This window comes from Pseudophryne corroboree, chromosome 9 (assembly GCF_028390025.1).
Source record: "Pseudophryne corroboree isolate aPseCor3 chromosome 9, aPseCor3.hap2, whole genome shotgun sequence".
NCBI lineage: Eukaryota > Metazoa > Chordata > Amphibia > Anura > Myobatrachidae > Pseudophryne > Pseudophryne corroboree.
In genome coordinates, this window is record NC_086452.1 from 214,165,993 (window position 1) to 214,177,135 (window position 11,143).

At 44.4% G+C, this 11,143-nt stretch overlaps 1 pseudogene; it reads right to left on the bottom strand.

Annotated features, from left to right (window-relative positions):
- Nucleotides 1-6,637: 6,637 nt before the first annotated feature.
- On the bottom strand, nucleotides 6,638-6,756 carry LOC134963398 (5S ribosomal RNA; annotated as a pseudogene).
- Between the last annotated feature and the right edge of the window lie 4,387 nt (nucleotides 6,757-11,143).

Consider the following 11,143-nt stretch of genomic DNA (forward strand, 5'->3'; position numbering starts at 1 on the left):
CAACATCCCCATAGACAAGGAATCTAACCCCTCAATTAGGTTACCTGACCATTTAGCAATGGCTTTTGTGATCCACGCACATGCAATAGTGGGTCCTTGGGCCACCCCAGCAGCTGTGTACAATGATTCGAGTGTAGTCTTAATTTTACGATCAGCCGTATCTTTTAGGGAGAGTGCACCAGGGACAGGCAATACAATTTTATGTGAAAGCCTAAAGACTGATGCGTCCACTATCAGTGGATATTTCCATTTTTTCCTATCCTCCAGAGGAAAAGGAAAAGATGAGAGCAACCTTTTGGGGATTTGAAATTTCTTATCAGGATTAACCCACGATTCTTCAAACAGGGTATTCAATTCCTTTGACACAGGAAAAGTGAATGAGGACTTATTTTTTACATTAAAATAAGATTCCTCACACTCCTCTGACACCTTATCAGGAATTTGCATAACATCTCTGATAGCCTCTATACAAGCCTCTATTTCCTGTGACAGAGTAGCATCCCCCCCCTCCAAATCCACCTCACCCTCCTCCATGTCTGACCCGTCAGCATCAGAGTCAGACTGCAGGATATGTGCCAGAGATCGTTTTTGCAGACAAATGGGAGGGATTGAGACGCTCATAAACTCATCCACAGTCTATCTTAAGTATTGTGCCTCTTTCTCATTGCGGGATAGCTCTGTAGAAATATGTGAGATCATTCCTTTAATGTACAAGAAACACACTCTTTGCCTGACATAATGTAAATGTGACAGCACACACACACACAAACACACACACACACTGCAGAGGGAAAATGGCGCCGGTGAGCTGCTGGATCCTCTCATAGTGAAGCCCCGCCCCTTCAATGGTGTGCGGTTTTCCATCTTTTTTTATACTGGCTGAGGTAATCTGTTGCTTAAAATGGAGAGAAAACCATTTTAGGGATTTTTTTCACAGTGTGGGTACTGTGTATAGTGCACTGAGAACAGCGGTGCAAGTATGCGGGTACGGGTGGGTACGGCGCACCCTTAAGAATTTCGCCGTGGGTATGCCGTACCCACACCGACGGGCCGCCGCTTGCTAACGCTGATGTGAGGGGAGGAGAGCGCAGCCTGCGCCTCTCCTGCCCCTCAATGTCATCTTTCAAATCAGCGCTGCCCGTGAGCCAATCAGAGCTCGCGGAGCTTTGATTGGCTTACGGATCGGCGCTGAATATTGAACTCACCCGCCGGAGACTGAGGGGAAGGAGAGGCGCAGGCTGCGCTCTCCTCCCCTCACATACGGGAGACAAGACAGCAGCAGCGGTGAGCAGGGGAAGGGGGGGGGGAGGGGGGGATTCTGCTGCTGCTTCACGAATACCTGGTACTGTGGGGGGCAATGTATACCTGGCACTGTGGGGGGGCAATGTATACCTGGCACTGTGGGGGGCAATGTATACCTGACACTGTGGGGGGCAATGTATACCTGGCACTGTGGGGGGCAATGTATATCTTGCACTGTGGCGGGCAATGTATATCTGGCACTGTGGGGGGCAATGTATACCTGGCACTGTGGGGGGCAATGTATATCTGGCACTGTGGCGGGCAATGTATATCTGGCACTGTGGCGGGCAATGTATATCTGGCACTGTTTTGGGCAATGTATATCTGGCACTGTTGTGGGCAATGTATATCTGGCACTGTGGGGGATAATGTATATCTGGCACTGCGGGGGCAATGTATATCTGGCACTGTCGGGCATTCGTGTATCTGGCACTATGGGGCAACGTGTATCTGGCACTGTGGGGCATTCGTGTATCTGGCACTGTGGGGCATTCGTGTATCTGGCACTGTAGGGCAACGTGTATCTGGCACTGTGGGGCAACGTGTATCTGGCACTGTGGGGCATTCGTGTATCTGGCACTGTGGGGCAACGTGTATCTGGCACTGTGGGGCAACGTGTATCTGGCACTGTGGGGGTCATATATGTATCTGCCCCTCCCCCATATGTGTATCACGCCCACATTTTCATTGGCCATGCCCCATATGGCATTTGGCCACACTCATTTTTTGGCGCGCACACACAGTACCTGTAAGACATTTTTTCTACTTGCACCACTGACTGAGACGCAGCTGTGTACTGTGTCTAGAGATGCATTCCACCCCGGTTAGAAGCCGTGCGTCTCCATACCCTAATGTCGCCATAATGGCTGGTGACCCGCTAGTCTGAACGCTGGCTTAGTATTCACCACTATTCTTTCTTCTGGCTCTGTTAGGGGTGGCAGCGTGCACGCTCGCCATGGTGGGGCTTGCGAATAGTTCCCTCAGGAGCTCAGTGTCCTGTCAGCGGGGAACGAGACCATTAACCCTTCAAGAGGTTGCCCCCCCCCCAAGTCCCACGAAGCAGGCAGGCTGGTGCCAACCAGCCCTGCCTGAAAATAACAAACATATAAAATAAATGCAGAAAACTCTTCAGGAGCTTCCTTTAGCATGACCGGCTCCTCCGGGCTCATTTTCTAAACTGAATCTCGTAGGAGGGGCATAGAGGGAGGAGCCAGCCCACACTATCAAATTCTTAAAGTGCTCATGGCTCCTAGTGGACCCGTCTATACCCCATGGTACTAAATGGAACCCCAGTATCCTCTAGGACAGTGATTTTCAACCTTTTTAAACCCGTGGCACACTGAAAAAGATTTTATAATTGGCAAGGCACACCATCAGTTTTTTTTTTTTAAATCAAATATAATATATAATTACAAATCTCAACATATATTAGCCAACACTGTAATAAAACTAATGCTTTCACCCTCACTGTAATAAAGCACATTGGCCCCCACAGTAATAAAACACATTGGTCCCTACTTTAATGAAGAACTTTGGCCACCAGAAGTAATAAAGCACATCAGTCCCTGCAGTAATAAAACACCTTGGCCCCCACATTAATTCCACACACTGCTCCCCATAGTAATTCCACTCATTGGCCTCACCTCCCCCTCCCCCTTTCCAGTAAACCTACAAACTGTCCCCCCATATTATTCCACAGTCTCCCCCCCCATCAATTCCACACACAGCTCGCCACCCCTCCCCCCCCCAGTAATTCCACACACTCTGTAGCCTGCCCCCCCATGTAATACCACACACAGCTTGCCTCTCCCCCCCCCCCCAGTGATACCACACACAGCCCCCACACCAGTAATAGCACACATAGCCTGCCTCCCTCTCTTTCCTACTCCCCCCTTCCCCCGCACAGTAATTACACACACAAATAAAAACATCATTCATTTAATTTACCCTGCTGCTGTACATAAAAAAGAGTTCTCCCTCTCAGTCTGTGGCAAGAGCAGTGACTAACGCTGAGAAGGGACGGAGACTCCGGCAGCAGCAGGCGGGTGGCAGGGCTACGTGACGTGCGTGACCTATGAGTCACGCACGTCACCATAGGTCTGCCTGCGGAAGAGGACATCGCTGGCCGAGGCAGCGAGTGATGGCAGCGGCATCCACCTCTGACAGGCGGCGGGCATTTCCGGTGGGTGATGTCAGCGGCGGGCAGCGGCACACCTGGCAACCGCTCGCGGCACACTAGTGTGCCGCGGCACAGCGGTTGAAAAACGCTGCTCTAGGACGTAAGATAAATACTTTTTAAACAGTTTTTAACTTTGATACATTTTAGCATGACTTTGTGAAATAATGATAGTTGTTGAAGCTTGATATTTACCAAAACTTTTCACTCGTCTCTAAATATTAGCTAGCAGGTAACCTGTGGGGAAATCTGGCAGACCTCTTTGTCTCTATTTTTCAGCACCCATACCTCTCACTAATTGGATATCTTTCATTTTCTTTATCACCCAGGTTACAGACAAGATCATTGAGTAAGTATGGGAATATCTGACAGAGAAGCTCAGTGTTATCCATCTACCAGAGACACATGACTGACTGACTGACTGACTGACTGACTGGTCCCCAGTAAGGTCACTGTTACAAAGATACTTTGGGCTGTCTCAGAGTTGCACAGAAGTATGAGGCAGATGCTCCTATATTGCATACTCAGATATAAATACAAATCTGTTCCCATATTAAGAGTTGGCCACCACTATCCACTTGCTTGTTAAAGTAGATGTCGCCAATGGTGCAACAGGGCAGTTTTTTAGATTTATGTTTACAGTATATGCAACTACTGTAACTTAGCGTGAGCCTCAAAGTATCAGCCTTAAGACTTAGGTGGCCAATAATACCTTCCGACTGCCTCGCTTTCAGAGTGACAGTCCCGATTTTTTTCCGGAACTGCCCCGTTGTCCCCCCGGGAAAAAGTTGCCGGGAGAACAATCATTCAATAGATGCTAAACAGCATCTGTTCACAGTACAGGGAGAGCCTGGGGGCAGCCTAGCATCTCCAGGAGCGCTGGGCAGAGTGATGGTCATGCCCCCTGCAGGACTTATGGCATGCACAAGGTCCCGATATTGGGATGTATGTATTTATCATAATTAAAATTGTGTCCAATCATCTCAAAACAGATGATTTCTGCAATTTAGTGTATAGGATTTATTTAAGAAGGAGGTACTACAGTTATTATCTCTGGTACAGATGTGTCCTCATAATTAGTGATGAGCGGATTCGGTTTTACTCGGTTTTACTCGGTTCTCAAAACCGAATCTTATTGGCTATCCAAAACACGTGACATCAGTGAGCCAATAAGATTCGGTTTTGAGAACCGAGTAAAACCGAGTAAAACCGAATCCGCTCACTCCTCATACACTATTGCTGCAGTCGCTCCAAACAGCTCTTTTTGTGCACCAGATCCAGTGCACCAGATCCAGGTGCTGTGATAGTGCTGGGAGTCTTTTTTTAAAACTTTTTTTTAACCAGGAAATGCGTGCTAGTCACAATGTGATGCAACTAGGATACACCAGGAGACTTTGCTGATTAATTTGATATGTGACAATTGTATATCTGTGTGTGACTGAGTGTGAATCTGTATACTACTGTAAGTGCTATGATGAAGCTGCTACAGCCTAGTTCCATGACAACATTCATTGTGTTTCTTATACAGACTCAGTTTCACACAGATATACCAGTGTTGCATTCCAAATTAATCAGCATAGTCTCCTGGTGCATCCTAGTCACATCGTATTGTGACTAAGACGCATTTTCAGCTGAAAAAGATAAGAAAAGAAGCATGGCGCTAGCAGAGTTGCACAGAACCAGGCGCCAGGTGTCTCATTCCGCATGATGTATTGCAGGGGCGTAGCCAGAACTTTGTGGGCCCCATAGCAACATTTTGAAGGGGCCCCCATCCCAATGCTTCTAGAGAGACACTTTTCTGCCGCAGTTGTTAATTTTATGCCCTATAATAGTGCCCTAGTTCATTTTCTGAACCATTGTAGAGCCTTATTTATTGTTATGCCCCATAGTATTGTCGTAGTTTCTTTTATGAATTGCAGTAGTGCTAAAGTTCACCCAATGTCACATTTCACAGCTGCCAGTACACATTATGCCGCACAGTACCCCCAATTCACATTATGATATATAGTGCTCCCTGTTCATATTGTGCTCATTACAGAGCCCGGTTCATATTATATAACATTAAAATGCCCTCCAGTTCATTTTATACCACACTACAATGAGCAGGTCCAGGGACATACCTAGATATATTGTAGGCCCCAAGGACAAAGTTTGAAAGGACCCCTACGTACCACCCAATGGCAAAAAAATTATATCACACATAACTGTGACATGGAAGGTAGGCCCTTCTCAACTCTGGGCCCCATATCAGCTGCACTGCCCGCACCTATGGTAGCTACGCCCTTGATGTATTGTGTATGAGGACACATCTGTATCTGCTTCGGTTCTCTTATTAATATCCACAGAAGCAGTCCTCATAGATTTCTATGATGGGGATTACTGTTGCACATGCTAAGAAGGGAACCATAGCAGATATAATATAATCAAGCTACATGCCAGGGAAATTTTCAAGAAAAAAAACATATTTGCCAATAGATGCGGGAAACTCTGACAGAAAAAGATTCAAATTACACACAAAAAAAGAAGGATTGTTGATCCTGCACCGACCTAGATTCGAAACTACATGGTAATATATGAAGGCCAGAAATGGACAATAATACTAGATATTAGCAATAACTATGCGTCCGTGTGGCGGTGCGCCCAGAGTCAAAAAAACGGGGGGGGATATACGTACAAAAAGAGAAAAGTATGACTCTTGTTTGGGCGCACTCTTGTAAAAAACTAGATGTTAATCAACAGGTGATATGTCTGAGAATTAATGAAGTCTTTATTGTCTACTCTCTAAAATGCAAGGGGACTAAACGCAACAGATTAAACAAAACACATCCGTAGATATGTCAACTGGAGAAATAGGTCTCCCAAAATAAAGGAATGTCCAGATCTTAATTATACCTGGATAAGTGCATATTGGAAGGTAGCCACATATTAAGCTGCTTCCATCTGCCCAAGATCTGTGCAAACTGTGTTTGAATTGATGTGGCCCTGAATTGGGTTACACTCGTGAGTGGGAGAACCCACACACTGGGTAACAATTCTAGCAATTCTAGCAATTAGCCACTGTAATTGATAAGAGGAGTAACGATTAGAAGTAAATGGGTAAGAGGATGAAGTATAAGTGGTGATACTGCTGTTGGTGTGGTTTCCACGGGGAAGAGAGTCTCCCTACTTCACTGGGTATTCCCTAGAGGTCACCCATCTAGGTACTGAACCAGCCCACCTCCGTTTAGCTTCCAAGATCGGACGAGATTGGGCGTGAACGTAGGGGTATGGTCGTAGGAAGGTTTGACCCTGTAGCACCAATGAGAGTGCACCGAAATGGGAGGATGAATTCCTCCACGGAAATGAAATGCTAAGATTGTGACAAGAAAAGAATAAATGAGTGTGAATCTGCTGTCCACGTTAGACTGAAGAGACGTGTTTCCTAGGGGGACACGCTCCCCTGAATCGTGGATGAGAGTTCACAGAAGGAAGAACAGCAGGAGGAAAAATGAGAAAAAATATATATGGATAAAGGAAGGTGATGAGATTGGATGGTTGTAAAGAATTACAGTGGATCCCTTGAAATCTTCCCTTATTTGGATTCTATTAGAACCTGATTCAAAACATATATAAATATATCACTGTGACAGGTATCAAAAACAAATTCCAAAGTAAGTCATGATAATCATGATCAAATATGTATCGCTACTTGTGTATAACAGATTCCAATGGCATTTGATACTAAATTTATGCTGTGCACCAAACCTTAATGTCACTCGCTATATTAACAGTAAATACTTGATCAGAACAAATATTAGTGACTGACATAGAACAATATATGAGGAAAACAGGGAAGGGAAGGAAAATTGACACCCATACAGTTTTCTCTTAGGTGAATGCCCTCAGAGGGACAGAAACATAAAGTACACAGTTTTGGAGTACCTCAGGCAGAATACATGTAGAGTCACACAGCATCTGTCCTAAATTATACTTGGACGTGAGGAAAAGAGTTTTTTATATTGCACAATATACTTAGGCAAAACAAGGATATACCATGCTCTTTCACTGAAAACACCAACAATAGTAACGACAGAGATTCTCTCTGTAAAAAGACAACAGGCTTAAGCGAATAGAGCAGATGAGTATTGAGTGTCACTCATTCAATTGGTAGGCAGACGGGGTACCTGCAAAAGATGCAGGGCCACCAATGCCTGCCCCTATCGCAAAGTTATGCAAAAAGGTACCTAAATGAGATAGTACACAAATATGTTATGCAAATAGGCTGGAAACTCAAGCAATATTAATGATTTTTACAAAGGCAAAAAAATGTGCTGCTTATGCATAAGTTCGGTGCATTAAAATAAATGAACTTGAATAAGTATCAAATATCACCACTCCAAGTATCAGACAGATGAGGTGCCCGCAAGGAAAACGCGTTTCACCCGGTCACGGGCTTGTTCACTTCCATTCTGAGCAGCACCTCAATGTTGAATATCAGTGTGTTTAAAAACCCTTGAAGATTAATGTCAGCCAATAGCTGACCATGTGGGCGGAAAATTCTATACACATTGGTCCAATAAGGTTCCTGAAAGGAGAATGCATCATATGGTCGGACTTAATTAGGCAGGTGAAATGGGCAAGAGAGGGCGGAAGTTAGACTTCTCACTTCCGCCCATAATGTCTTACCGTGGTGTAGACACGGAGGGTAGTGTGGCCACTGTGTCACTTAGGGCGGGCTGCGGCGGACTAGGGAGGGCGGGGATTACTCCCGCCCTTAACAGTATAATTCAGGCCCGGACAATGGCAAGAGACGGCATGGCGCTAGTGAGTGTGGGCGGAAGTTGTCATCTTGAAAAAGATTCAAATAAGATAAACAGATCTTTCCAAGTGGAGGATTCCCATCTCTGTCTGCAGAATAGATGGTCCTTAACTGTTGATTATCTAGACTGAAACAATTTTTCTGGAATTTGACAGGATAACTATAGTCAACTAAAATTTAGTTAACTGTATGATATTGACACAAATATTTTGCTACAGAAAGTTCCTTTGGAACAGAAATATTGGTTTCCCCAACTTACAATTGTTTTAGGTGTCTAAAAATCCCATCTAAACAGGACTTTTTAGACACCCAAACAATTGTCACTATTTAATTGTGTATGAACACCCATGTATATCACATATGTCATGGCCAAACAGACCGGACACCCATGTATATCACATATGTCATGGCCAAACAGACCGAGTTTAGCCACCTAAAATGGCTAAACACGTCTAAACTCCTCGTTTGTCCTCCAATTTCATTAATTTTACAGGACTTATATTGAAAGCACATCTGTTTCCATTGTGATGTCAGGATTCTTGAGTTTCCTCTATCTATAGTTTTGTCCTTTAAAAGAAAAATGTAACTTGAAGGACCTGTGTTCTTTTACCATCTCACCCACTCTATGTACTTGTTACTATGTAAATATGTGACCAACATGTATGCAAATTATCTTAGCTTCATTTCTTCTAACTTCCAAGTCAAAACTCCCTTTACCTCTGCAATGCCCATTTTCATAAGATCACACCATTTTTTTTATAAAGGCTATGCCATTCATTAATACTGGTATATTTGCTAATTGATCTTGTACAGGCCATTTCTACTAGGGGTGTGCGAGCTGTGCCATCATCAGAGCATATGGCCCACTGGGCTGCACTGTCACCGCCCCAAAGACCTTATTTCTGGCTAGTAGGGTGCCTGGAAAGGCATCCTGCAGTATCTCTGCTGCCGTGCCACCCAGAACATCCTTTGGGCACTCTAGACAGGCACCCTACAGTCTATAGGTTCCGGTATGAAAGATAGATAGTGTCTAGTTAGACAGTCAATAGATAGACACCATATGTTAGACAGACATTAGGTTGACAGGGTCAAAAGGTCGGCAGGGTCAAAAGATCGACATGGAAAAGGTCGACAGGTCAAAAGGTCGACATGAAAATGGTCGACATGAAAAAGGTAGACACCATGTTTTTTGCATTTTTGTGGTTTGTGTGGATAGTTTTGTCATCTGGGACCCCCAATTGTAGAAAGGCATACCCTCGCGGGGCTCTCTTCGCTCGCCATGCTTTGGGCACGGTGGCTCGCTGCGCTCGCCACAAGGTTTATAACCAACTCTATGCCGACATGTTACATAAAAAAAAAAACATTTGTCTATCTTTTTTATGTCGACCATTTTCATGTCGACCTTTTCACCATGTCAACCTTTTGACCTGTTGACCGTTTGGCCATGTCGACCTTTTGACCCTGTCGACCGTTTGACCATGTCGACCTAATGTCTGTCTAATATATGGTGTCTATCTATTGACTGTCTAATCAGACACTGTCTATCTATCAAACGGATAGGCAGTCTATATAGCCCCTCGGAGCATCCTCAGAGCCCTGCCCCTTCTGCATGACATCATGATGTCATGTGCACAGGGTGCAGGGTTGACACATGGCACACTGCCACCCTGTTGCACCGCTGATGTGACATTACGTAAGATAACAGTGTTAGATAGACTGAAAATTGCCTAGTATAAATCGCTTTGTTAAGATGATTATTGAAAGCAGCTTTGCCTATAAAACGTGATAATACTGTAGACAAATCACATCTCACCCCTTCACTTTGATTAGTTAGTTGTCCCTTCTTCTAACCAACCACTGAAAGCATAATGTGACATAGTGACATAGTTAATGAGGTTGAAAAGAGCCAAAATGCCCATCGGGTTCAACCTGTATTCTGTATTAAGCAGTGCACATTATATTGCACCAGCCGAAATAATGGTTTCATACCTATTGAGAACTATATTTCGTATCACTCCCATATACTTAATGTCAATATATTAAATGCTATATATAGCCTTGGATACCTTTTTCAGCTAGAAAACTGTCCAATCTGTTTTTAAATGCATTTACCGAGTCCGCCATTATTATCTTCTCTGTCAGGGAGTTCCAAATCCTTATTACCCTTACGGTGAAGAAACCTTTCCTACGTTTTGTACGGAATTCTCTCTCCTCGAGCCTCAGTAAGTGTGCACGTGTCCTATACAGACTTCTATTAATAAACAGATCCCCTGCTAACTCTTTGTATTGACCCTTTACATATTTGAAAATACTGTATTAATAATGTCTCCTCCTTGGTGCAGAGTGTCATTACTGAACATTCTGAGAGTTGCTTTACATTACTGCGCATTCTAGGTGCGAAGTGTCAAAACTGTGCATTCTGGTGCAGAGTGTGATTACTGCCCATTTTAGGTGCAGGGTGTCATTACTGCGCATTCTGGATGCAGAGTGTCATTACTGAGCATTCTGGGCACAGAGTATCATTACTGCGTATTCTGGGTGTAGAGTGTCATTACTGTGCATTCTGAGAGTTGCTGCACTTTACTATGCATTCTGGGGCAGAGTGTCATTCTCCGCGTATTCTGGGTACACAGTTTCATTACTGCTCATTCTGGGTGCAGAGTGTCATTACTGCACATTCTGAGAGTTGCTGTTAATTACTGCGCATTCTAGGTGCAGAGTGTCATTACTGTGCATTCTGGGAGTTGCTGTACTTTAATATGCATTCTGGGTGCAGAGTGTCATGACTGCATATTCTGGGCACACAGTTTCATTACTGCTCATTCTGGATGCACAGTGTCATTACTGCACATTCTGGGTGCAGAGTG